Consider the following 26,162-nt stretch of genomic DNA (forward strand, 5'->3'; position numbering starts at 1 on the left):
AATGCATTGCATTCAATCAATAACAGTAGTGATGCTACTGCCAAAGTATCATACTGCAGTGACGCAGTCTCTTCAGAATCAAGTCCATGAATATTGCAATCGTAATCTAGACAACAATAAGAAATCTAAAGAGAAGCTGTCACGCGATTCATGCTGCCCAAGCGAGAAACCACCACATTGTGCTGATCCAAGTGATTGACAGATCTTGTACATAAGGAGAAACATGTCAATCACGTGGAGCAACTCTGGGGAGAGCCAACCGAGGCTGGCATCAGCGTTATCTCATCTCTGGCTATGATACTAGTGCAGCCAAACGCGAATTCATGCCTCCCGTGGTTTGGGTAGCATAAATCGCACAGCAGGTTCCTCTTAAGGTATGTAGCTGCAGCTATCTTTATGAAAATGTCACCCTTTGCCATCCAAAGGAGAAAATACTCAATGACATCTATGGAATAAATTGACACATACAGTATAATGCTTGTACTGTAAAACGCAGCAGATATTCCACAAGCAAATTTGTAGTAGAAAACCCACAGCATTTACACTATATGGGAACATACTCATAGTGGAGAACTACAAGTGACAAGTAACTTTGTGATAGGTCTACAATGTGAGATGCTGCGGTCATATGTGTGATAATAATGAGTTGATAAATAATTTTTCTGCTTATATTTAGCTTTGTGCATTAAAGGGAACCAGTCAGATCTCCCATGCCTCTACCATTAGGTCACACAGAACAATTCCTGCATTGTAACAAAATCCTTAATGTCCCAGCAGTAGCGTAGCTACCGGAGGAGCACAGAATGCGGTCGCCTCGGGCTCTGCGCTCTGAGGAGTTCTCCCGGAGCTACGCTACTGTTAATTGTATAATATAATATTATATATATCATAGATGAACTGTATAATATAATATTATATATCATAGATTATATTATGCAGTTAATACAGTAAATATTGCGTTTATGTTCTGCATGTGTACCAACTCAAACCAAGCTCAATTTTTGTGTTTTTTTAATTTGTATTGTTGCATTCTGTGCAAGCCAGGGTGTGGCCTCCCTCTCCTGAGCTGGAAATTGTATACAGTTGTGGCCAAAAGTATTGACACCCTGCAATTCTGTCAGATAATACTCAGTTTCTTCCTGAAAATGATTGCAAACACAAATTCTTTGGTATTATTATCTTCATTTAATTTGTCTTAAATGAAAAAACACAAAAGAGAATGAAGCAAAAAGCAAAACATTGATCATTTCACACAAAACTCCAAAAATGGGCCAGACAAAAGTATTGGCACCCTCAGCCTAATACTTGGTTGCACAACCTTTAGCCAAAATAACTGCGACCAACCGCTTCCGGTAACCATCAATGAGTTTCTTACAATGCTCTGCTGGAATTTTAGACCATTCTTCTTTGGCAAACTGCTCCAGGTCCCTGATATTTGAAGGGTGCCTTCTCCAAACTGCCATTTTTAGATCTCTCCACAGGTGTTCTATGGGATTTAGGTCTGGACTCATTGCTGGCCACCTTAGAAGTCTCCAGTGCTTTCTCTCAAACCATTTTCTCGTGCTTTTTGAAGTGTGTTTTGGGTCATTGTCCTGCTGGAAGACTCATGACCTCTGAGGGAGACCCAGCTTTCTCACACTGGGCCCTACATTATGCTTCAAAATTTGTTGGTAGTCTTCAGACTTCATAATGCCATGCACACGGTCAAGCAGTCCAGTGCCAGAGGCAGCAAAGCAACCCCAAAACATGAGGGAACCTCCGCCATGTTTGACTGTAGTGACCTTGTTTTTTTCTTTGAATGCCTCTTTTTTTCTCCTGTAAACTCTATGTTGATGCCTTTGCCCAAAAAACTCTACTTTTGTCTCAACATTCTTCCAAAACGTTTTAGGCTTTTTCAGGTAAGTTTTGGCAAACTCCAGCCTGTCTTTTTTATGTCTTGGGGTAAGAAGTGGGGTCTTCCTGGGTCTCCTACATACAGTCCCTTTTCATTCAGATGCTGACGGATAGTACGGGTTGACACTGTTGTACCCTCAGACTGCAGGGCAGCTTGAACTTGTTTGGATGTTAGTCGAGGTTCTTTATCCAACATCCGCACAATCTTGCGTTGAAATCTCTTGTCAATTTTTCTTTTCCGTCCACATCTAGGGAGGTTAGCCACAGTGCCATGGGCTTTAAACTTCTTGATGACACTGCGCACAGTAGACACAGGAACATTCAGGTCTTTGGAGATGGACTTGTAGCCTTGAGATTGCTCATGCTTGCTCACAATTTGGTTTCTCAAGTCCTCAGACAGTTCTTTGGTCTTCTTTCTTTTCTCCATGCTCAATGTGGTACACACAAGGACACAGGACAGAGGTTGAGTCAACTTTAATCCATGTCACATGGCTGCAAGTGTGATTTAGTTATTGCCAACACCTGTTAGGTGCCACAGGTATGTTACAGGTGCTGTTAATTACACAAATTAGAGAAGCATCACATGATTTTTCAAACAGTGCCAATACTTTTGTCCACCCTCTTTTTTATGTTTGGTGTGGAATTATATCCAATTTGGCTTTAGGATAATTCTTTTTGTGTTTTTTAATTTAAGACAAATTATATGAAGATAATAATAACAAAGAATTTGTGTTTGCAGTCATTTTCAGGAAGAAACTGAGTATTATCTGACAGAACTGCAGGGGTGTCAATACTTTTGGCCACAACTGTATAGGGCTTTACCAGACTGGTGTTTCGCTGGTTGGGCCCAGTCCTTTGTCTGCCCTTATTTACAAACTGACGTCAACATTGACACATGGTAAGGTTTTATATTAGACAGTGTAGGACTGTACCGATTAGAGTTACCTTGTTTTAGAGTTACCTTGTTGTGGTGGAATGGCTTTTATACTAGTTTTTGCTTAAAAAAAAAAAGAAATTTCTAAAAACTGTATTATTTAAATGCACTTTTTGCTTTTTTTTATTTACTTAGTTACAGCAGGGTTTTTGCTCACTTTTTCTCTTGTAGGTTTTACAGGATAGTTCCTGCATTGTAACAAAATCCCTGATGTCTCAGCAGTAGCGTAGCTACCGGAGTGGCACAGGATGCGGTCGCCTCGGGCCCTGCGCTCTGAGGAGCCCTCCCGGAGCTACGCAGTTGGGTCGCCCTCCCAGGGCTGTGGGGTACTCAGTACCGGGCCGGTATCAGCGGGATGTGTCACAGCAGCGGGGGCCCGGTCTGTGACCCTGGGCGCCCAAGTAATGGGGGAATGTAATGATTTGAATGAATAGTTCGTGATGCCACCTGTGGTGTTCGGCAAGTGAGATGTTAGGCCGACGCTGCATGCAGATCCTTTGGCGCTGGTGGTGTGTTGCAGCCAAGATGCTGAAGCTCCCCACAGGTGGAGCTGTAGCCCCAGGGCAGTGTAGATGTGGGGGAAGAGGAGAGGCACAAGCGGTGTAGAAGCTGGTACCCAGATGTAGCGGGGCTGGACGCGTTAGCATAAGATTGAATGGAGGACACCAGGGCTTGCAGTTCCAAAGCTTTACTCACAGTCTGTAGTACACACAGACTGCCTCCGTGCCGTGTCCTCCGGGTCAGGGACTCAGTCAACCTCCAGGCAAGATGGAATGCTCCCTTCCAACGCTCCGCCAACATGTGCCTTTCTGAACGTCTCCTCTATAGCGCCTTTAAGTGTGAAGTACTCCCAGTACTGAGTTACACTGGAGTGCCTCCTGACAGATGTTCCCAAGAACTCTACTTGCACGGCAGACCACTGAAGCCTGCTTCGGGGACTCCCTACTCCTGAGTCCCGGCTCACTATCCAAGTTGCTGTTGTGCCCCCAAGTCTTAGATGGGAGTAGTGCATTTACAGTCCACTACTCCACCGGTGTCTGCTGCAGAACCATTAGTGTCCATACAACCTCGGGGACCGGGCCCCTGCCTTGCGCTTGGAACTTCTAGGCAGAGTTCTTCCTCTAACCCACGTCCTCTCTGTTCCCTTTTACTCCTTCGTTCTGTTCTAATCTCTCTCTCCTATGGAAGATCAGGTTTCAGTTCAATGTCTTTCTCCTTCTTTCCTTTCCCGTGCCAGCGGACCTAGGTCACTCAGGTCTGCTGCAGCACCTCCTTCCTCCATCCCTCTCTCAGGGATCTTCTTTCCTCACTCCTCTGAGTGACTTCCTCTCCCAGACTGACCTGTAATTCTAAACCTTCCCGCTCTTTATGTATTCTCAACTCCACCCGCCTCCTTGCACGTTTCGTGTTCCAAGCAGGGAACCACCAAAGGTGCTCTGCTACTCTCTAAGCAAGCAGCCGCAATGTGGCTTTGCTGAAGTACTCTGTTGTGTGGGGTGCGAGTGTTGGAGCATGGTCAGTAGCCTCCAACTTACCTGGATGGTGGGGCACGACACCTCAGGAGGAGGTGCAGTACCTCTGTGGCGACTGAGCCTCAGGGGCGCCACACTGCTGTTAACTGTATAATATAATATTATATATATTATAGATTAACTGCAGAATATAACAATGCAGTAAAAATTCTGCAGCAGAACAGAGAAACACGATCTCCCTGCACTGTCACCCACCACACTGCCGCTATGGGGCCGTGCACCGCTCCCCTTCCCCAATCGTCATCGCAAATTCAATTGTATTGGCATCCTGGATAGCAATACATTTGAAAGCAATGATGACAGAGGGAGCGTCAGCCGACGCTTCCTCTGTGTCTGACATCTCAGTGCAGTGGGTGCGATGATGTCATAACATGGTGCCCGCTATGCTAAGATGAAAATAGGGGGGGAAGCCAGCACTGCTTAAGGTTAGGACGCATAAATTGGAGTGCATATGCACATAATGTCTAGCTGTATTCAAAAATGAGATATTTAGCAAAAAAATTGATCAATTCAATTGAGCCACCCCGCCGCGCCAAGGCAATCTCATATGGGGGGTCCTACTCTATATATTTTTAATAAATGCTGTGCCATTACGGCCTCCTAAATACATTTAGAGCATGACCACATCAAGTGCAATCTGTACCTGAACATTACTGGATCGCTCCCATGAAGCCAGATGAAGCAAGTGCAGATGAAGGCCAGCCAGGTCTGAACACAGACATATCAGGAATGGCCTCCACACATTGCCTGACCAGCAAACATAGATGAAGGGCGATGTTGGTCCAGACACAGGTGCACAATTAAATAAAGCTTGGGGCAGGGTGGGGCTGCCGTGTGTGTGCACAGCAGCCTAATCCATCACAATGAACACAGAAAAATTATGGCGGACATAACCACGCGTGCACGGCAACAGTGGTGGTGAGCCACAAACCAACAACAAGAAAATAGGGGGGGAAGCCAGCACTGCTTAAGGTTAGGACGCATAAATTGGAGTGCATATGCAGTGTGTGGAGGTCAAACCTGAGATGTCTGTGTTCAGACCTGGTTGGCCTTCATCTGCACCTGCTCCATCTGGCTGCACGGGAGTGATGCAGTCATGCTTCAGGTATGGATTGCATTTGATATGGTCTTGCTTTTAAAACATTTAGGAGGCCGCAATGGCACAGTGAATAAATACAAATGTAGAGTAGGACCCCCCCATATGAGATTGCCTTGGCGTGGCGGGGTGGCTCAATATATTGATCAATATTTTGCTAAATGTCTCATTTTGAATGCAGTAAGATATGTGCATATGCACCTCATGTTATGCGTTCTGACCACTGGCAGTGCTGGCTCTTCTCTCTTTTTATTGCAAATTGGTTTTGTGGCTGACCACCACTGTTGCCGTGCACGCTGGGTCATGTTCACCATCTTTTCTGTGTTTATTGTGATTGATCTAGGCTGCTGTGCACACTCACGGCAGCCCCGCCCTGCCCCAGGCTTTATTTATTTTTGCATCCATGTCTGAGCCTGCATTGCCCTTCATCTGTGTTTGCTGGTCAGGCAGTGTGTGGAGGTCAAACCTGAGATGTCTGTGTTCAGACCTGGTTGGCCTTCATCTGCACCTGCTCCATCTGGCTGCACGGGAGTGATGCAGTCATGCTTCAGGTATGGATTGCATTTGATATGGTCTTGCTTTTAAAGCATTTAGGAGGCCGCAATGGCACAGTGAATAAATACAAATGTAGAGTAGGACCCCCCATATGAGATTGCCTTGGCGTGGCGGGGTGGCTCAATATATTGATCAATATTTTGCTAAATGTCTCATTTTGAATGCAGTAAGATATGTGCATATGCACCTCATGTTATGCGTTCTGACCACTGGCAGTGCTGGCTCTTCTCTCTTTTTATGCTAAGATGCACTGGCGCTTCAGGCTCGCTGCAGAGACCGAAGCGAAGGGGCAATGAGGAGGAGAGGTAAATTTTGTATTTATTTATTTTTTTAAATCAGTGAGCACATCGTGGTGGCCAGAATACTATATGGAGGATTATGGGACGTACCTTTTACTGTGCAGAGGAAAATGGGGAATGCATTCTAATATATGGAAGTCTATGGGGAGTGCATTATGCTATATTGAGGACTATAGAGTGCATTATACTGTATTGATGACCATATGGTGATTATACTATATGGAAGACTATGGGAAGTGCAGTATAGTATATGAATAACTATGGGGAGTGCATTATATTGTATGGACTATGGAGGACTACGGGGAGTGCATTATACTGTATGGAGGACTTTGGGAAATGCATTATTATGGTGTATGGAGGACTATGGGGATGCATTATATCTTTTGTAGACCTATGGAGAGTGCATTATATTGTATGGAGGACTATGGAGAGAGCATTATATTATATGGAGGACTATGGGGAGTGCATTATACTATATGGATTACTATGGGGCTGTGTGGTGGCCATTATACAGTGTGGAGAGATGTGGGGCCATTATATTGTATGTAGGTCCATTTTACAGCATGGAAGGCTGTGTGGGGGTCACCACACATTTCCGGGGGAGCTGAAGGGTGGGGTATAGTAGGGTCATCATACTGTGTGTGTGGAGTGTACTGTGGAATTCATTGTGGGGGTATCTTACAGTGTCTGTGGGGGACTTTTGTTCACATGATACTTTGTGATGTATAAATCATATACAAAAAAGGAACATGAGAACCATGAATTTCAGGCAAATACCAAACTATATTTGTAATGCAAAAGATCATAAAAACATAAACATCTAAAAAAATGGGAAAACCACAAGGTTGCGCCACATACCCAGCAGTAGTATATGCAGGTAACACAGGTCTAAGGTCATGTATAAATTGTAACAACACAAAAGATGTCTGCTGAGTCTATACTGTATAATGCTGGTGTTACATTAATTAAGTAAAACATCTAGAAAATGAGTATATACAAAGACCCAGCATAGCGTGTTAACGGACATTACAATGAGAGAGCATGTGCAAACAACTATTGTTTACCTGAAGTAGGAAGTGGTGCCAACTCAGACAGATGTTTTGGCGTACTGCCTTCTTCTGGGGGTGGCATCACACCAGCAAGGGCAACTTTTTGTACTGTGACACGACCAATCAGCTAAAAAGTTCCACATCATGTTTATAATGAACTCATATAGAGAATAAAGGTAAAATCACATGATGTATAGTGATTAACATATACCACGCCTCTCAGGGTGTAGAAGATAGACAGACCTCTGCCAGAAGGAGATATCAATCCTGTTTATTACATGTACACACCCAGGGTTGGACTAGCCCACAAGAGAACCGGAGAATCCTCCGGTGGACCCTGGCTTCTCCTTCAAGAGAATTCATAGTGCAACCCTTGTAGTTGCTATGGGGCTCTTCAGTGGGGGAGAAAGGTGGGTCCTCAGAATCAAATCCTCCGGTGGGCCCAATGTTCTTCAGTCTGACACTGTACACACCCCATTTCAACAAACCAATAGGGTCCAATGGGGGTGTGGCCAAAACACAAACTTATTATGGCGCGCCTCACACCAGCGATCCGGGTGCGTGTCAAGGGAGACGGTCCCGCCATGCGACCCAGAGCCACCACCTACGTGCGTGAAAGTCAGGCCACATGACCAGAGCATGAACCATGGAGACATGCCCATGATGCATTCCTCCAGTACACCAGGGCGCGTGCGCAAAGGATTGTGTGAGGCAATAGTAAGTATGCAATACGAGGACAAGAAAAGGAAGAGGAATTCATATATAATAATATGGATGATTTAATAATGGTATGGCAGTCACAGATAATAGGCATTGGTATCATTATATATATGGTATCTCACCCTGAACGTAGGATACTCTAACTCTTCATAAAAGAAATATACCTAAAAAGTGAATATAGCACTAAAGTGTGTTATGGAAAAGAAAACCAATAAGTGTAAGATGACAATATTGTGAATAGAAAACTGGAAAAAGTGAAAAAACATTTTAGTGAAGAGACCTATAAGCAATGTACAATATAAATATATACGGTAAATATATATATGAGATATTAAAAAATCCACATATAAATACCTGCAAGTATCGTGGAAATCTCAAAAAATAATATAATAAATATAAAAAGATGGGAAAGATGGAACTCCAAAACTGAGGAGAAGGTCTGGAACAAGTAAGCTGCCGGTCTTCAGATCAATACATTGAAGTATGTACTAGAAGAGAAAAAGCAGTTAAAAATAAGCACAAAACTTATATTTTTATTAAAATATTAACACAAATAGATGGTGTGATAAAAATGGGAATGGACAAACTTAGAGGAATAAGACAAAACAAATGGATTCAGGGTCCAGATCCACTTTGTTTCCAATTGTTTGAGTATGGTCGGGTTCACATTAGCATTCTGGGGCTTTGTGGAGGGCTGCGTACTTCCTCCGTTAAGCTCCATCTACTTCCGCATACTTCTGCATGCGTCCTGTGTACCTATCTTTAACATTGGGTATGCAGAACATGCGGATGAGTCATTTTGACGTGCCCGCCGTCCGCACAAAACGCAACTTGTTGCGTTCCCGCGCAATCGGCTGGCGCGTCAAAACAACGCATCCGCATGTCCCGCGTACCCAATGTTAAAAATAGGTACGCAGGATGCATGCAGAAGTAGGCGGAGCTTAATGGAGGAAGTGCGCAGCGCTCCGCAAAGCCCCCGAACACTAATTTGAACTTAGCCAAAGTGGCTCGTTTGGGCTCCATGTTGTTCCAGTATGATGTGATCAATGCCCCTCACTATCAATCCCCTGGGATCAGAATTCTGGACATTATTGAAGTGTCTAGGTAGTGTACATAAGCTGACAACATTAGTCCCCTCTCTAGCAGCAATAATGTCCCTTATGTGCTCTCATTCTCACCTTTAGTGCCCGTGTAGTGAACCCCACATAGATCCTGGAAAACAGACAGCTGGTATAGTATATAACTCATTTTGTGGAACATGTAATTAATTATGTAATCTTGTATTTGACCATCAAATGAATGAAATACCGTAGCACACTCTATATTCAAAAACGCAACCCACTTCCCACATAGGGAACATCCCCACCTAGGACTGCAAAGCTGCAAGAAAGGCAAAATCATCTGATCACTTGTCAAAATAACTGAGCCAATATATCTCTCAGATTTTTGCTCCGCCTTGCCATAATACTAGGTCTTGCTGGCAGATATTGTTTTAAAGTTTTGTCAGCCAATAATAATAGCCAATACATTTCCTGATCAAATTCCACTGGGAATAGTACTGGGTAATCATTCTGACACTTGTGTCTGCTGAACGAGATTGTGTCATGGGAATGAGGTACAAGCGTTTGGAGTTCTTTTCCCTGTTACACGCATGTTTGATGGAACGGTTACTATAATTGCGTTTGCAAAATCTTACCTTAAGATATGCTTCTGCTCTTATTTCAAAGTCCATATCTAAAGAACAAGTCAACAAATCCTCAAACTCCTGTGGGTACAGAATTTATGATATAGGAAACGAAGAGGCATGAAAAACTGCAATGACAGAGGTCTCTTTGTGGAACAAATTGGTTTGCAATATCTCTTGTTGGTCACACATCCAGAAAATCAGAATAAATATCATGTAACCTGTATGTAAGATGTAAGTTGAGGTTGTTGTCAGTAAGTTGCTCAAAATAGAAAGCTAACTCAATTAGACTTCCCTGACAGAGCAGAAATACATTGTCAATGAACTGCATCCAAAAGGGGACATGGTCCATTGACGAGTATTGATCCAACAGGAGCAAGTCCCTCTCCCACAGCCCCAAGAACAAGTTGGCATAGAACAGCGCAAAGGCCGCCCCCATAGTAGTTCCCTGGAGCTGGAGGTAGGCAAACTCTAAAAGGTAATAAACACCTTTGCGGTAACCTAATCCTAAATCAAGGAGGTTCCACACCATGGCACATATAAAAATTATCTTTATTAATGACAATACATTACAAAAGTTAAAAAGAAGGTGCTAGACAATATAGAGAGACAACATAATCATAGATGCATCATGAAAAGTACATTTCACTATGCTAATACATTGCCATACGTGGAATAAACGTATTTAGGGATCAGCATGATTCAACTATCTTTCATTTTGATAAGCTGGCTATCCACAGACACATCCCGCTATATGGGGGCATCATACCCTCCTAAATTCCTTCAGTTAGATATCCATGCTAAACTCCATCTAACCCAGTATCGTGCAATAAACGTAAATATCATAGCATACCATGTACTCAAGATGCTTCCTGGATCGTCCCTCATGAGTGCCATGGTGTGGAACCTCCTTGATTTAGGATTAGGTTACCGCAAAGGTGTTTATTGTTAATGTGTGGCACATTTTCCAGATTAGGGATGTTGTAGATTGTTTGGGCACCGCTGTGAATATAAAACTCTAAAAGGTGTCAAATAAAATCAATCTCCTCTGATCTTATGTTTGTCATGGGCAGAAAATAGGACACTGCATTCAGACCATCACAATGTCGGATGCTAATGTAAAGCGATTCTACATCGCAAGTCACTAATTTCGCCCCATCATCCACATGTAATATATCAATTTTTTGCAAAAAATCAGCAGTATCACGGGTATATAATGGCAGAGTCTTCCCCAGAGGTTTCAATATTACTTCAATATATTTGCGTACATTTTCAAGGAAGTACCCAACCTCAGAAACAATCTACCAGGTGGTGTGTTTCTATTTTTGAGGACTTTCGGAAGCAAATATAAAGTTGAGACTGTAGGCTCCTGTACCATTAAGAGCCTCACACAATTGCTTGGAAAAGATATTCCTTTCACAGGGTGTCAAGAATCTTGACTAGTATAACACAATATGAATAAGGCTTCTTTTACACTTGCTGTGCATATTTAGCTGGCCTGTTTTGCGAGCCATATTGCCGTAATTTTCATGGTCTGCGGCAAAAATGGGCCTCAAAAATCTTCTTGGATCGCCGTTTTTCTGGTTTGGAATAGGTTTTGAAATGTAGGGGGAAAAAAAGAAAATTGTTAATAAAACTGAAAAAAAAAAAAATCAGGAAATTGGCAATAAAGGAGCAATAAAAAAAAAAAAACTTCAAAGAAGGGAACCATCTCATGTCTCTGCAGGCCTTCGGAGTGATAAACAGGAAGTACATGGAAGTGTCCTAGCAAAAATACGGCTTTCCGCAAATACGGTCTTCACGGAGTGCCGTAAAATCAACACACTGGGCAAGCTTCCTTTGTTTTTGCAGCCACATTGATTTCAATGGGGGCCGTGCCAGTAAGCTGTGAAAAATATCAATCATGCTTGATATTTTTTCAGAGCCGTAAATACGGCCCTCATGGCCATACGGCGTACGGCGCTTAGACAAATTTTTACTGCCCGTTTTTGCGGCCCCCAAAACACGGCAAGTGTAACAGAAGCCTAAAGTCGATTAAACGTCAGTTTACAGTAACATTGTCCATCTCTTAATTGATGGTGGGCCTAGAATTTATACATCTTACAAGGCCAGATCACACTGTTTCCACACTTGTCTGCAGCTTTGATAACTAAATCCCAAATTTTATTCCATTTGTTGAATAGCATGCTCATCATATGTCAAGCTATTCATAAAGATCTCGATAGGGATGTATCTCCCTCGACTCCCTCGACTTGGTCTTCTCTCGGCTTTGTGCAGTGGATGATTTTGCAAACTCCCCTCTCCCACTCTCTGACCACAATCTTCTTTCATTCTCTATCAAGAACTGCCAGGCTGCTCAGGTCACCCCCACTGTCCAGACTTATAGAAACATACAGGCCATTAACACCCAGAAACTTATGAAGAACTTGCAGTCTTCATTGGCCCCTATCTCCTCCCTCTCATGTCCTGATTCTGCATTGAAGCATTACAATGAAACACTTCAAACTGCCCTGGATGAATTTGCACCCCCTATAAATAGAACACCACAACGCAGACGGCGACAACCCTGGCACACGGTGCAAACACGTTTCCTGCAGCGGTGCTCCAGGTGCGCCGAACGTCTGTGGAGAAAATCCAATCTACCCGAAGATTTCATCCATTTTAAGTTTATGCTTAGAACATACAACACTGCCCTTCACCTCTCAAAACAAACCTATTTCAACACCCTCATCACCTCACTGTCCAATAACCCGAAACGTCTCTTTGACACTTTTCATTCTCTACTCAATCCAAGAGTACAGGCCCCAACCACGGAGCTCCGAGCTGACGATCTGGCCAATTACTTCAAAGAAAAAATTGACCAGATCCGACAGGAAATTATCTCCCAATCACCTCATACCATGCACTGTCCTCCCTCCCCCACTGCATCTAACTCACTCTCTGATTTTGAACCAGTCACAGAAGAAGAAGTAAGCAGGCTCCTTGCATCTTCTCGCCCAACTACTTGCACCAGTGACCCATTTCCGTCACAGCTCCTCCAGTCCCTTTCCCCTGCTGTCACCCCTCACCTAACTAAAATATTTAACCTCTCTCTCTCTTCTGGTATTTTTCCCTCCTCATTTAAGCATGCCATCATACATCCACTACTTAAAAAACCATCCCTCGACCAAAACTGTGCCGCTAACTATAGACCTGTCTCTAATCTTCCCTTCATCTCTAAACTCCTGGAACGCCTGGTCCACTCCCGTCTTATCCGCTATCTCTCAGAAAACTCTCTTCTCGACCCTCTCCAATCCGGTTTCCGCTCTTTACACTCCACTGAAACTGCCCTCACTAAAGTCTCTAATGATCTGCTAACAGCTAAATCAAATGGTCACTACTCCATGCTAATTCTCTTGGATCTCTCTGCAGCATTCGACACTGTGGATCATCAGCTCCTCCTCACTATGCTCCGTTCCATTGGCCTCAAGGATACCGTTCTCTCCTGGTTCTCCTCCTATCTCTCCGACCGCTCCTTTACTGTATCTTTTGCCAGTTCCTCCTCCTCTCATCTTCCCCTTACTGTTGGGGTCCCCCAAGGATCGGTTCTAGGCCCCCTCCTCTTCTCCTTGTACACTGCCCCTATTGGTCAAATAATCAGTAGATTTGGTTTCCAGTACCATCTCTATGCTGATGACACCCAATTATACGCTTCTTCTCCTGACATCACGCCAGCCTTTCTAGAAAACACCGGCGATTGTCTAAACGCTGTGTCTAATATCATGTCCTCACTATATCTGAAACTGAACCTGTCAAAGACTGAACTCCTGGTGTTTCCTCCCTCTACTAATGTACCTATACCCGACATTGCCATTTCTGTGTGTGGTTCCACTATTACTCCCCAGCAACAGGCCCGCTGTCTTGGGGTCATACTTGATTCCGAGCTTTCCTTTGCCCCCCACATTCGATCACTGGCTCGCTCTTGTCATCTGCACCTCAAAAACATTTCTAGAATTCGACCTTTTCTTACCTTTGACTCTGCAAAAACTCTTACTGTTTCTCTTATTCATTCTCGTCTCGACTATTGTAACTCTCTTCTAATCGGTCTCCCTCTTACCAAACTCTCCCCTCTCCAATCTGTCTTGAATGCTGCAGCCAGGATCATATTCCTCACCAATCGTTACACCGATGCCTCTACCTTGTGCCAGTCATTACACTGGCTACCCATCCACTCCAGAATTCAGTATAAACTTATTACCCTCACTCACAAAGCCCTCCATGGCTCAGCACCACCCTACATCTCCTCCCTTGTTTCAGTATACCACCCTACCCGCGCCCTCCGTTCTGCTGATGACCTGAGGTTAGCACCCTCAATAGTCAGAACCTCCCACTCCCGTCTCCAAGACTTTACACGTGCCGCGCCAATTCTTTGGAATGCACTTCCCAGGTCAATACGATTAGTCCCCAATCCCCACAATTTTAAGCGTGTCCTGAAAACGCATTTATTCAGACTGGCCTATCGCCTCAACACATTAACCTAATCTATCCCTGTGTGGCAGAGCCAAAAGTCTTACCATAACCAGGTTCCCCGCATCATTCTCCCACATGCTTTATGCATCCATTAGCCCTCTGTGTCCGTACTGTCACACACCTAACATTATGGCTGGTCCATACAATCAGGGCAACTGTTACCACCCACCTTTCGTGTCTACCTCTTTCCTCATAGACTGTAAGCTTGCGAGCAGGGCCCTCTTTCCTCTTGGTATTTGCTATAATCTACTGTATGTGATTATTGTTATGCTGTAATGTCTATTGTCTGTACAAATCCCCTCTGAAATGTAAAGTGCTGCGGAATATGTCGGCGCTATAAAAATAAAAATTTATTATTATTATTTATTATTATTATGTATCCAAATTCTTCAGAGACTCATTGAAGAAACAGTTCAATATTAGGACATGTGGATAAAGGTGGAAACTTCTGTGATCTTTATGAAGACTATGGAGGGATTTAATGGCAACTTACAATCCTCCTTCAGCATGTGTAACTGTAATAGAACACTTGGGTCAGCAGGTGGTCTAGCCCCAGAAGCTAGTATCCAGGCTCATGCAGGATGACCACCTGAGGAGTTCACACTGTGTGACTGCTTCATTTAAACTTCCTTCAGTGGGGTAGGATTTCGTAATGAGATTTAAGGAGAATATGGAGTTGTTGTATGTCATTGCCACACACAGGTTACATTTTTGGGATCTCTGAAATGTACTGAACGCCTTCCGGGGTCTCGTTCCATTCTAGCATCCCAGAGTGGGGAGATACGCGGAACGGCTAGTAGAAGCCAAGTAGCAAAGCCGTATTTGGTCTCCAAGCATAACGGGCCCGGCCGGATCCAATGGCGTCAGAAATACAGCCCTATGTCTTTCCATTGGGTATTTATGATGCTTCATAGCTTTTGGGAGTTTTAGCTACAAACACCCAGGGGAGGGGGATAATGCACGTCCCAGAGGCAAAAAGGGTGTAACCGACTAAGGGGTTAAAAGGCACAAGGCTATGTGCTCTCTCTGCATTTGTCATGCTTTCTGCCCATTTCTAATGGGGGGACTGTCGAGTAACGTACTAGAAGGAAAGGGAACCAACTTGTAGCCCATGCCGCCATGCGGCCCAACACACAAGATCAAACATCAAACCGGTAATTAACATGACATATTTGCTTATATGTTTTGTACTTAACTTGTACTTGCATTGTATATGTATAACCATTGTGTATATAGCGTATTGTTTAGTGTGCCCTTAAGGCGATTAAATATATAATTTAACCTTGGGCTGCTCATTTATCATGTTCCACGAATCCACACGTCCGTGTTCCCTGTTTTGAATTCACATACTACCAGGGTAGGGCTTATATCTAAAGAGGAACTGGTGCTGGTGAAAGGGGCCTCTGAGCCTGTCAGTTATGAGCGGGTGTGGTGCAACATCAGAGGTTGCATCTCACTACCTGAGCCTCCCTGGGCCCATGTGGTGAGAGGGTGTCTGTGTAACAATGTGCTAAGCTATTATGTGTCCTCAAGGGGTGCAGAACATCACGTTGGTGCAAGTGCGGCGACAAGACAGTGTGATCCCTCTGATGTAATAGTGGCATCAGGCGGGTGGCGAGGTGAGGGTTCTTCACAATCTGCGATACAAGCAAAGCAGGATCTTACGTTGACCAGTGGCCTCCTGTTCTTTAGATAGCTCCTCCAAGGTCTACAGCGCCACTTGTTCCATGGGGGTTGGGAACATCCTTTGCAAATCCTCATTATGATCAGAGATCTTGCTAAAATGTGAAGGTCCTTCACTGCTATAAAGGGGTTACAATGTAAACTCAGTGAGAATGTGAGACATCTAGATAATAAAGAAAGATCGGTGGATGGTCACTTTTTATCTGTTTGCGTCTATTTCCTGTCTGTTCCCAGCTACAATTGTTTTTATTACCCAGACGAGTGTTCATAGAAACATAAGATGAATGTGATGTGTCTGAATTCTCTCCAATAGAGAAAGTGAAAGAGATGGATTCTGACATTTTACTCCTAGCCTGTGTTGCCTGTCGCCTTCATCTACGGTCCTGCTCATCGTTATTGGCGCCCATGAAGTTTAAGTAGATAATGTGGAATATCTCCTGAAAAAAAGTGAATCAACCCAAAGCACACATCCAAAAGTACACAGGAATAGTTCAAAAAAATGGACTATTTTAAAATTGACAGCAATGAGTCCTGACCTCAATCTCATTGAAAATTTTTGGGGTGAGCTGAAATCTGCCATGGGGAAGAAGAACCCTGCAAACATTCAAGAGCGTGAACAAACTGCAAAGGAAAAGTAGTAGAAAATACCATCTGAGAAGTGCAAGAGGCTTGTAGATGTCTACAAGAAATATTTGGAGGCTGTCATCAATGCCTTTGGCAACCAGATATTAATTAGGGGTGCCTTAATTGCTGTACACACTGTTTATTCTGTTTCTTCTTTGAAATTGCAACATGTAAGTTGAAAAACAATGTTTTATTACTTTGGACCACTAATTAAAAAATCCTGAGAATACAACTTTGGTACATTTCCATTTATTTCTGAAAATATTGTACACTCTATGAAAAAAATAAAGGGGTGCTAATAATGGTGAGCAGCACTGTATATACATTTTTTGCTGGTAATTATTATTATTATACATTTATATAGCGCCATTTATTCCATGGCGCTTTACAGGGAAAAGGGGAAATATAGACAAGCACAGACGCGGATTCTTTACTGTACGAGCAGTGAGACTATGGAACTCTCTGCCATATGATGTTGTAATGAGTGATTCCCTACTAAAATTTAAGAGGGGACTGGATGCCTTTCTTGAAAAGTATAATATTACAGGGTATATACACTAGTTTCCTTAGTGTTGCGTTGATCCAGGGAGCTAGTCTGATTGCCGTATGTGGAGTTGGGAAGGAATTTTTTTCCCCAATGTGAAGCTTACTGTTTGCCACATGGGTTTTTTTTGCCTTCCTCTGGATCAACATGTTAGGGCAAGTTAGGATAGGATATGGGTTGAACTAGATGGACTTAAAGTCTCCCTTCAACCTTAGTTACTATGTTACTATAAACATGTGCAAGACAAGGGACACACAAGTACAGAAGGAGAGACGACCCTGCCTGCGAGGGCTCACAGTCTACAGGGATGGGTGAGGATAAACTAGGAGAGGGTAGAGCTGGTTGTGCGGTGGTTCAGTAGACCGAGGATCATTGCAGGCTGTAGGCTTGTCGGAACAGGTGGGTCTTCAGGTTCTTCTTGAAAGTTTCCGTTGTTGGTGAGAGTTTGTGTGTTGCGGCAGAGAGTTCCAGAGTATGGGGGAAGCACGGGAGTCTTGCATGCGGTTGTGGGAAGAAGAGATGAGGGGGAGTAGAGAAGGAGATCTTGAGAGGATCAAAGGTTTCGTGCGGGTAGGTACCGGGAGACCATGTTACAGATGTATGGAGGAGACAGGTTGTGGGTGGCTTTGTATGTCATGGTTAGGGGTTTTGAACTGGAGCCTCTGGACAATAGGAAGCTAGTGAAGGGCCTTGCATAGGGGGAGACAGGGGAATAGCGGGGAGACAGGTGGATTAGTTGGGCAGCAGAGTGTAGGATAGACTGGAGTGGTGCCAGAGTGCTGGAGGGGAGGCCAGAGAGTAGGAGGTTGCAGTAGTCGAGGCGGGAGATAAGGGCGGGCACTAGTGTTTTTGTGGTTTCATGGTTGAGGAACGCGTGGATCCGGGAAATATTTTTGAGTTTGAGGCAGCAGGAGGAAGCAAGGGCTTGGATATGTGGTTTGAAAGAGAGGGCAGAGTAGCGTATCACCCCAAGGCACCGAGTGTGTGGGACTGGGGAAAGAGAGCAGCCATTGACATTGATGGATAGGTCTGGTGGAGGGGTAGAGTGAGATGGGGGGAAAGATGATGAATTCTGTTTTGTCCATGTTCAGTTTGAGAAAGCGAGCAGAAAAGAAGGCTGAAATAGCAGACAGACATTGTGGGATTTTGGTCAGTAAGGAGGTGAGGTCAGGTCCAGATAGGTAGATCTGCGTGTCATCGATGTTGAGGTGGTACTGCAAGCCGTGGGATTCTATGAGCTGTCCCAGGGAAAAGGTGTAGATGGAGAAGAGTAGGGGTCCGAGGACTGAGCCTTGAGGAACACCGACAGACAGGAGGCGAGGTGAGGAGGTGGTGTGTGAGAGGGAGACACTAAATGTTTGGTCTGTTAGGTATGATGAGATCCAGGATAGGGCCAAGTCTGTGATGCCAAGAGATGAGAGAATCTGCAGCAGGAGGGAATGGTCCACGGTGTCGGAGGCAGAAGACAGGTCCAGGTGAAGGAGGACAGAGTAGTGTCGCTTGCTCTTGGCGGTAAGTAGGTCGTTAGTGACTTTAGTTAGGGCAGTTTCAGTTGAGTGATGTGGTCGGAAGCCAGATTGTAACCGGTCAAAGAGGGAACAGGAGAAGAGGTGGGAGGACAGTTCACGAAATACATGCTGTTCCAGTAGTTTTGAGGCGTAAGGGAGAAGAGATATCGGGCGAAATTTAGACACAGAGGATGGGTCGAGGGAGGGCTTTTTGAGGATGTTGTGATTGAGGCATGTTTGAAGGATGAGGGAAAGACACCATTTGTAAGTGAAAGGTTGAAGAGGTGTGTTAGAGTTGGGATGAAGACTGTGGCAAAGTTAGGGATGAGGTGGGACGGGAGCGGGTCAAGTGCACAAGTGGTGAGGTGTGATCTTGACAGGAGGGTGGAGAGCTGATCTTCTGTCATGGTGGAGAAGCTGGTTTTGGAAGAACAGGGCTGAGCGGCTAAGAGGGGCATTGGGGGCTGTGGGCCAAAGCTTTCTCTGATCGTATCGATCTTCTGCTTAAAAAAGGAGGCAAAGTCTTCAGCAGAAATGAGAGGAGATGGAGGAGGTGCTGTGGGATGGAGTAGAGGGTTGAAAGTGATGAAAAGCTGTTTAGGGTTGTGAGACAGTGAGGATATGAGGGATGCAAAGTAAGTTTGTTTTGCGGCAGAGAGCGTGTACTTGAAGCTGGCAAGGGACTGCTTGTATGCGTTGAAGTGCTCGGTAGAACGGGTTCTCTTCCATCTCCGCTCAGCGGCCCTGGAAACCCGTCTCAGTTCTTGGGTCAGGCTGGTCAGCCAGGGCTGCCTGTTGATTGTACGAGTTTTGCACTGCGTGAGGGGGGGCGGCCGAATCAAGTGTTGCTGCTATTGTGGTGCTATAGAAGGTGGCAGCAGCAGCATCTGTGTCATGAAGGGAAGCTGTGTCTGTGAGAGGGAGAAGGGACTCAGAGAGTGATTGTAAATTGAGGTGTTTGAGATTTCTGCGAGGGTGAGCAAGTTTGTGGAGTGGGGGTTGCGCAGTTGGAGAGGAGAGGGAAAAGAATGTCAGTAGGTTGTGGTCGGACAGGGGGAGGGGCGAGTTAGTGAGATTAGTGAGGGAACAGAGACTGGTGAAGATAAGGTCCGGCGTGTGACCATCTTTGTGAGTGGCTGCAGAGGACCATTGAGTGAGGCCAAAGGAGGCAGTCAGTGATAAAAGTTTAGAGGCAGCTGAGGTGGAAGTGTCAATGGGGATGCTGAAGTCGCCCATGATGATGGTGGGGATGTCAGCAGAGAGGAAATGGAGTAGCCAGGAGGTGAAGCTGTCGAGAAAGGTGGAGATGGCTAGTTCTGGAGGGCGGTAGATGACAGCCAGTTGGAGGTTGGAGGGGGAATAGATGCGGATGGAGTGCACCTCAAACGAGGGAAGAGTAGCAGAGGGTGGAATTTGATTTGGGGTAAAGGAGCAGGTATCAGACAGGAGCAAACCAACTCCTCCACCATGTTTGTTGCTGGGGCGAGGGGTGGGAGAGAGATGGAATCTGCCATAGGAAAGCGCAGCTGGAGAGGCTGTGTCAGAAGGAGTGAGCCAGGTTTCAGTGATGGCAATGAAGGAGAGTTTGTTGGTGATAAAGAGGTCATGGATAAACGACAGCTTATTGCAGACGTGTGTTCCATAAGGCGCCAGGTAAGAGGACCGAGGGAGTAGGGGCTGGATGAATAGGTATGAGGATGTCATGGTTGCAAAAACGTGTAGAGGATCATGGCAGGATGTTAGAAATGAGTGTGGGGATGTGTTGAGGAGGGCCAGGATTTGGGGATACGTCGCCAGCAATTAGTAGCAGACAGAGCGTTAGAAGGTAGGAGCAGGATAGGACATGATATGGCCGTGTGTGTCTGGAGAAAAAGGATTATATGTGGAAGAACAGTTCTGAGGAGAAGGTTAGGTGGCTGGGGAGGATGGAGGGGGAAATGACAAGTTCCTTACTAGGTGGGGGGATTACAGGAGATCGGACAAAATAGAGAAGTATGGGGGTGAAAGTCAGAAGAAACCGAAACATTGTTGTGGTTAACCATTCTGTTACCTTTCAGTCCAATTCTAGTCTAATTCACAGTAGTGTAATTAGAAAGCTGTAATTTGAAAGATGGATTTTGAAAGATGGATGGTCAGGCACGTCTGGTCAGACGTATGGCCCTGAATATATTAGTCAGAGCTCGCTGAAGTTTTTTTGATTGCGTCTCTTGGATAAATTTCTCCCATTCATCATTACTAGAATCTATTAGACCATTAAAAGTAATCATTGCATCAGGAGTGGTCAGATCTTTCACGACTGCATATGCCTCATCCAATTCTTTCTCTATACTAGAAATAACCTGTTGATAGTTTTATAAATTTGAGAGAGATACTAGTGGAAATTTCCTCCCACTTAGTGATGAATAATTCATCCTCTACAAGTACAAGTACATCCTCTACAAGTAAAGTTAAAACTGGGATCTTAAGTCCACGTGGAATCATTTATTTTCATTTACTGGATTCTTGGAATTCATTCATATTCCTCTGTTCATCCAAACCAACTATTAAAAACCTTATCAAGTTTTAACCGCCAGGATGTATTTTTGGCTTTATACTCCATGGTGGCTGCTATAAGGTCTGTGAAAATATACAGCAAATACAGTTATCAAATATGTAAACTTAGGGTGAGTGCACCTGCTGCGGATTGGTCTGCGGATTTTTCCACGTGGATTTGGCAAAATCCGCAGGTAAATCCGCAGGTCAAAAGACCTGCGGTTTATCTGCGGATTAGCCTGCGGTTTCACACCTCTACAATGGAGAAGGTGTGAAACCACTGCGGATTCCACACAAAGAATTGACATGCTGCGGATTTGAAACCACAGCCAATCCGCGCGGAAAAATCTGCATCATGTACACAGCGTTTTTGTTTTTCATTGATTTTAATGGTACTGTACAACGCAGCAGAAACTGCTGCGGATCCGCAGGGTCAAAACTGCTGCGGATCCGCAGCAGAATCTGCAGCGTGTGCACATACCCTAACAAACATAAATGTACCCAAAGTTAAGCAATTCTGTGTTTCAAATAAAGTTCCCTGCATGGACAGAGTAAAAGGACTCAGTACAGAAAGGCACATAAATCATACAGAAACATTGTACATATACCATGAATATCAGACAAATATCAAATTTTATTTGTAATGCAAAAGTTCATAAAAACCATGTAAAAAAAGTGGAAAAACCACGAGGTGGCGCCACATACCCAGCAGTAGTATATGCAGGTAATAGGTGTAAGGTCATGTATAAATTCTAATAGCCAAAAAGATGTCTGCTGAGCCTATATAATGCTGCTATTAAATAAGTTAAGTAAAACATAATAGAAAAATAGTATATACAAAGACCCAGCATAGAATGTTAATGGACATTACAATGAGGAGAGCATGTGCAAACAACTATTGTCCACCTTCGGTGGGAAGTGGTGCCAGCCCCAATCAAACCCAACAAACATTTTGGCGTACTGTCTTCTTCTGAAGGTGGAATCACACCAGCCAGGGCAACTTTTCATACTGTGACACAACCAATCAGCTAAAAAGTTCCACATCAGGTTTATAATAAGCTCATATAGATAATGAAGGTAAAATCACGTGATGCATAGTGATTAACATAAACCACACCTCTCAGGGCAGAGACGATAGACCTCAGTTAGTAGGAGATATCTGTCCTCTTTATTATTCGTACACTCTCCATTTGAAGCAACCAATAGGATCTACTGGAGGTGTAGCCAAGACACAACTTGATTATGGCGCGCCTCACGCCGGCGATCCAGGAGAAGCTGAGTGTGTCAAGGGAGGCAGTCCGGCCATGCGACTGAGAGCCGCCGCCCAAGTGCGTCACGTGATCTGGAGTCATTTCACATGAACGGAACGCCAATCATGGAGACGCACCCAGGATACACAGGATGTGCACGCGCACAGGATTGTGTGAGGCAATAGGTAAAAATGCAATATGAAGGCAAGAAAAGGAAGAGGAATTCATATCTAACAATATGGATGCTTTAATAATGGTAAAGCAGTCACAGATACCTCTTGAAGCTCATCAAGAGAATGCCAAGAGTGTGTGTGGCGCCCCCAGGAGTATGGTCGCCACAGTGGCATTACCTTCCTCTTAGGGAGGGTGATGTCATGCTTGGAAGCAATGAAGGATCTCTGTGTCAGGTAAATTCAGTACACAGCACAGTTCCCATTCCAGGCCAGCAGAGAGAGCTCTGAACCCAAACTGCTGAGGAGCTGCTCTCTGTGGCCAGGAAGGGGAAGTTAGTGGAGTTCGTGTGGAGAAGGCGAAGTGTGTGGACGTGGAGAGGTGAGCTGCGATGATTGAGTCAAAGTCGGGCTCACTCCTAGCTAAAGCGCATCGTCCGGAGTCCAGTATCTGAGGTTGTATGGATACTGATGGTTCTGCAGCAAAAACCGGAGGAAGAAGAGGCTGTAAATGCTCTGTTCCCACATAAGACTCGGAGGCACAGCAGCAACGGGTGTGAGCCAGAAAGAGGCGGCTACGGCTGCCTGCCATACGAGGGGAGTTCTAAAAGAGAGCAAGCAAGAGGAACTTCAGTGTAATTCAGAACTGCAAGTGCCTCAGATAAGCGCTAGAAAGGAGACTACACAACCCATCTGCATAGAGAGATTCCTAAGTTGCTTCCAGGCTGATTAACTCCTGTTCCACCTGTAATCTGGATCCTGGACTGCACTTACAAGGCAAGGTAAAGGAAACTGCACTCTGTTGTGTCATTGCTTTCTTCCTGCAACCCCTTCAGCACTGCTACATCTCTGTGCCTAACACTACACCCTCTTCCTCAACACCTATTACTACTGCCCTGGGACTACAGCTCTACCTGCGGGGAGCTATTACATCGTTGCTGCCTTATACTATCTGTCCCAGAGGATCTGCACTGCAGCGGTGGCTTAACCCCTTCATTGCCGAGCACCACAGGTGGCGTCATGTATCATCTACCTATAAACTTTATTCAGCTACGTTTCACCCCTTTTGCATGGTCGCCCAGGGCCACGAACCGGGTCACCGCCACCGTGACACATCCCTCTGAGACACCGGCCTGGTACTAAGTAACCCCAAGCCCCAGGGGGCAATCCATTTTGGCGTCACGAACAGGATTTACGAAGCCCGGTGTCACCAGGTCCTGTGTGCAAGAGACTGTATTGTGTGCCATAGACTTATTGTGCAATTGCTGCCATTACCCCGCTACTTGGCGTGCGCGGGAAGCGAAGGGGCGTGCCACTGTGGGCGGAGCCTGGAAGAGAGCGCAAAAGTGAGGTGCTGCGCACGAAGAGACCAGCAGGCGGGAAGTGAGGAGCTGAGGCCTGCGGTCCCGACGTGCCCCTGATCATCCAGCCTGCGGAGCGGCAACTGGTAAGCCAGTGAAACACGGGGCCTGGCCAACGTCAACTGGGGGGGGAAGAGAATGTCTGAGGCAAGAGAAGATGCAGCGGTGAACGCCACCGTACCCCCCACAGTGCCGCAAGATGCAGGGGCCAGCGCAGCTATGGCTCCAATGGCACCGCAGAATCCAGCGGCCAGCGCCGCCTCCAGGGCACCGCAAGAACCAGCGCCCACCGCAGCAGTCCCCATAATGCCGCTGTCCATGCCCTATATACCGGGAGCGGCCTGGTTACCGCAGTACTCAGGGGAGTTACATTCTCTGAGTGAAGAGAGACTGTGCAGTTTGTTTGAGGTGTATCCTCTGTCTGAAAGCCAAAAAGTGAACATCCTTATTGGGCAGCTAACTGGTGCAGCGCAAAGAGAAGTAAAGTCCTGGCAGGACACTGATAAAGAGACTGTTAAAAAAAATTCTCGCTAAGCTAAGAAGCACCTTTGGCACCCGCCCTGCAGCTGAAATAAAAATGAGATTCTTTGGGTGTAAGCAAAGAGTGCAGGACAGTATACGGGACTATGCTCTTAACCTGCAGGAGGCGCTGCGAGCCATAAAGCAGATTGACCCAGACAGTGTGAAAGATGGAGACAGACTGTTAAAGGAGCAATTTATTGAGTGACTCCTATCCAGTACCCACAGAGCAGAGCTGCACATCATAGCCCTACAAAACCCTGATCTAGACTTTGCAGACTTTAAAGACAGAGCTATCTGGGTGCTGCATGAACCAAATGTCAGCCGTCCAGCACCCCCTAGGCGCCCAGCAATCACATACCACCAAGAAGCAGCATCTTTCCCTCCGAGCCCTGTGGAGGCTGACGCACAGACTATAGATAATGATCCATCTGCAGAACTGCACCTTCAGGTCCAAGAGCTGACCAAAAATATGGCTGCACTTGCCCAAACTGTGCAGTCCATGAAGGTGTCCTCAAAGGAGAAAATCCAGCTGGCCTCCAGTTCAGAGGATGTCCCGTGGCTACAGAAGAAGAGGATCCCGCCACTCCGAGGGAGAGACAACGATTGCTATGACCAGGACGGACGTCCCATCTGTCGTCACTGCCGCAAAGCAGGCCACATCTCAAGATTCTGTTATTTAAACAAGCAACCCCTGGGGCAGAGGGCCAACCCCCAGGAGTAGGACCACAAGGCCCAAAGAACTGGAGAGCCAAGTATGTTGGAGGGCGACCGGTCCTCCCAGTGGTCATTGACGGCATCCCCATGAACGCTTTGCTGGACACTGGCTCTCAGGTGACAACTATGCCATATATCCTTTACAAACGGTATTGGGCTGACTCTGAACTTACCCGTGGCCCAAGTGATGAGCTGACAGTAGTTGCCAGCAATTGTCAGTCTTTACCGCAAGTAGGATGTAAAGCGATTACCATTAAAGTGGGGCGAGTGGAGTTAAAATCTCAAGGTCTGATAGTTGTAGACATTGATCGACGAGAATGTAACCCAATGATGACCTTAGGTACTAATGTGATTGAAAATTGTCTTGCCGAGGTTATTGTTTTGTTGCAATAGGTAGCCGAGACTGCTGGTTCCAGTGAACAACGAGTCCTGCAGAAGGAGATCAAGGCCCTGATGCAAAGACAGCAGGTAGAACTGTCTGGCGGAGAAATTGGCAGCGTCAGAGTGAGTGATTCTATCCCCATTGCGATTCCCCCCAGATGTGAAATGTTAATTTGGTGTCGGGCAGCCATAGGCCTCAGAGGAAAAGATTATCAAGCATTGGTAGAGCCAGTGTACTCTGATAGCCAGCCCACTGTCCTGACAGCCAGAGGGGTAGTTGATGTCCGCAAAAGGAGAGTACCTGTACGCCTCTTGAAATGTGGGGAGGAGAAGGCCACAATACCTCGGTATGCCACAGTTGCTAAGCTGTTTACTGTCAGCAACAACGCAATACAGGCAGCAGAGCCCTTGGTCTCATCCAACCAGGCAGGGGACAATGGCTCTGTAAAGCAGCTGGAGGAGTAGTGTCAGCAGCTGCATGTGGGACCTGACTCCACCCCTTCATACCAAAAGAATGGGGTTTAACGAGTGGCTCAGGAGTATGAGCGGGTATTCAGCAAACACCCTCTAGACTTTGGGAAGGCAAAAGGGGTTCAACATCA

The 26,162-nt window shown here is 45.5% G+C and overlaps 1 long non-coding RNA gene across 1 annotated transcript in view; it reads right to left on the minus strand.

Annotated features, from left to right (window-relative positions):
- Positions 1-8,119: 8,119 nt before the first annotated feature.
- The window catches only part of LOC141092589 (uncharacterized), a 77,253-nt gene continuing 59,210 nt past the window's right edge, over positions 8,120-26,162 (minus strand). Inside the window, exon 3 of the long non-coding RNA XR_012232845.1 lies at positions 8,120-8,566. This is a non-coding gene — a long non-coding RNA (uncharacterized lncRNA). The remainder of the gene's footprint in view (positions 8,567-26,162) is intronic.

This window comes from Dendrobates tinctorius, unplaced genomic scaffold (assembly GCF_039654945.1).
Source record: "Dendrobates tinctorius isolate UK_male_01 unplaced genomic scaffold, ASM3965494v1 ptg000060l, whole genome shotgun sequence".
NCBI classification, from domain to species: Eukaryota; Metazoa; Chordata; class Amphibia; order Anura; family Dendrobatidae; genus Dendrobates; species Dendrobates tinctorius.